This window comes from Rhagoletis pomonella, unplaced genomic scaffold (assembly GCF_013731165.1).
Source record: "Rhagoletis pomonella isolate Grant_MI unplaced genomic scaffold, Rhpom_1.0 Rhpom_scaffold_00002, whole genome shotgun sequence".
NCBI lineage: Eukaryota > Metazoa > Arthropoda > Insecta > Diptera > Tephritidae > Rhagoletis > Rhagoletis pomonella.
Genome location: NW_023458556.1, coordinates 83,363,949 through 83,366,338, shown reverse-complemented (window position 1 = coordinate 83,366,338; position 2,390 = coordinate 83,363,949).

Genomic DNA, 2,390 nt, shown 5'->3' with positions numbered 1-2,390 from the left:
CTTGAACCATCGACCAGCAAAAAAAAGTATGAGGCACGACCAGATAAAGAATTATTGAAGACAAAGTGGAACACGTCCCAGCACATGACGGCTTTACATATCCTACGAGATGTAAAAATCCTGGTTTTACTGCGCGTACTTACTTTATTTGCCCAAAATGTAAAGTGCACTTATGTATTTCACGTGAAAAAACATGTTTCCAAAATTTCCATAAATATTCTAGTAACTAAACATATTTTATAATTATATACATATGTATGTATGTTTGCACGTACTATATTTTTTTATTGAACTGAATTGAATATGTATTTATTTTGTCGTTTGTTAATATTGTAAGGCATATTTTAGTTAATTTTTGGCTGCAATTTGAATTGAAAGGATATTTTAATTTTTGTTGTATTTTATTTGCTTTCATAAAAGTTATAACACTATTTCTTTAAGTCATATTCGTAAATATAATAAAAAATATTCTAAATAAATGCCTGAATTTCAATGTAAACTGTGTTAATTTTTTAAGTAAATAATAATAGAATGAAAAAATTTCTTGAATTTTTTACTCCTTTCACTGAAATTGGTTAATATATTGACCAAATTTTCCAAGGGATTGTAGTCTCTCGAAAACCGGTTTTTCATTTTTTTTTTGTTTTTTATGTCTATTCAAGTCGAAATCTCTAAAAACTTTTCTAAGTTAAAACATTTTTAAGCATTACACAAAAATTTCGATCTTTCAATTACATTGAAAAATTAAAAAAAAAATTTGCCAATAAATATTAGGTTCGAAAATTATCTTCTATGTCTATCCAATATGAATGTCGTGTTAATGAATATAGCGCTCATTTACTTCAATACTGTCATAACTCAAAAAACCCAATACTCGAGAAAAACGGATTTAAAGATTTGAATTTAGTACATATACTGCCATAATAAAAATTAATATACATATTGTCGTTTAAAGTACAAAACCGCGTATCAACAAAATGCAAAACCCCGTATTAAGATAATGTAAAACTGCATATGTAAGGTTGCATAAATTATTTTCTAGAGAGTAAAAACACTCATATGTATTTCAAAATGGTTCCCTTTTTTATAAAGCAATCGAATTTCTGGCTAGTACATTTCAGGACGGATAGATGAGGGTTGAGCCAAGAGCTTGTGTGAGCAAATCCAATTTTTGGAAAAAAATGTCAGTTGCGCGGTTTCGCAGGATACGATACGCGGTTTTGTACTTTAAACAAAGATAATTTCTTCTAGTGAGCTACTGATAATTGGTACAGCTGTGAAATTTTTACACAACGTAGAATTACATTTCCTCTTCCAATAAAAGTCAAAAACTTTTAAAATAATTGCTTTTAAAACTTTAAATATGCTTTTTGCTATAAACATATATTTTATGCATGTAGAAGTATACTTATTACAAGTTTATTTCGAAAATTCCTTTAGAAATCCTTGTTAGATGAGATTTCAGCAGTGTCTATTGAACTTACAAAGAGAAAGAGGTAAAAGCAAAGCAATCTGATTTTTGTTTACTTTTCACGTTTGCCTTAAAAATAATTGGAAGTACGAGTATTATCGATACTTTTTTGCAAGTATGAGTACTGGCATCGATTCCTCTTTAGAGTATTCTAAACGAGTACTAGTATCGATACTTTTCGAAAAAGTTCTATCACTAACTCCGCCTTCTCTTGCAGCTTAATGATCCATTCAAGTGCTGGGTCCAATGAGATAGGGTCATCGTAGACGTAGTTAAAGTCTAGCTGATGAGACAGATACAATAACAATAATATTTATAAAATAAACTATACTTACTACGTATAATTTCTGCTCATCATATCGTCCTTATGCTTGGGCACAGGTTTTCCACATGCTCCAATTCAATTTGTTTGCTTAGTATAGTCATTGGATTGCCCCAAACACCTGTTACTACCATAGCGCCTAAATCAGCAATATAATTGTTCTTGCGAAAATTAGAAATACAGCCGCTAACCCGATCGCGCGCTTCCAACACAATGACATCCGTACCGAATTGCTGTAGCTGTTGGGCAGCTGCTACCCCTGAGATGCCTGCTCCAATTATTATAACTTTGTCCAACTTCTTGGTAGGTATGGGACGTAAACGTTTAAAAATGCCAAACTTAAAAAAACCATGTCGCTCCAGGAACAAATTTACGCGCTTCACCAGGATCGCTATCGAATGGTGGCCATATCTTTTATAGCGTTTTCTACAATAAGCTGCTGCTTTGGATTCTGGATTCACACTTGCAAAAGGGTAGTAATTGAGATTGTTTTCTCCATTTTACACAGCACACTTTTATATTTCTATTGCTTTACGAAGTTTTTATATCTTTTACGCATATTGACAAATGTTTTCAAATTGTCAACTCATTCTTCTT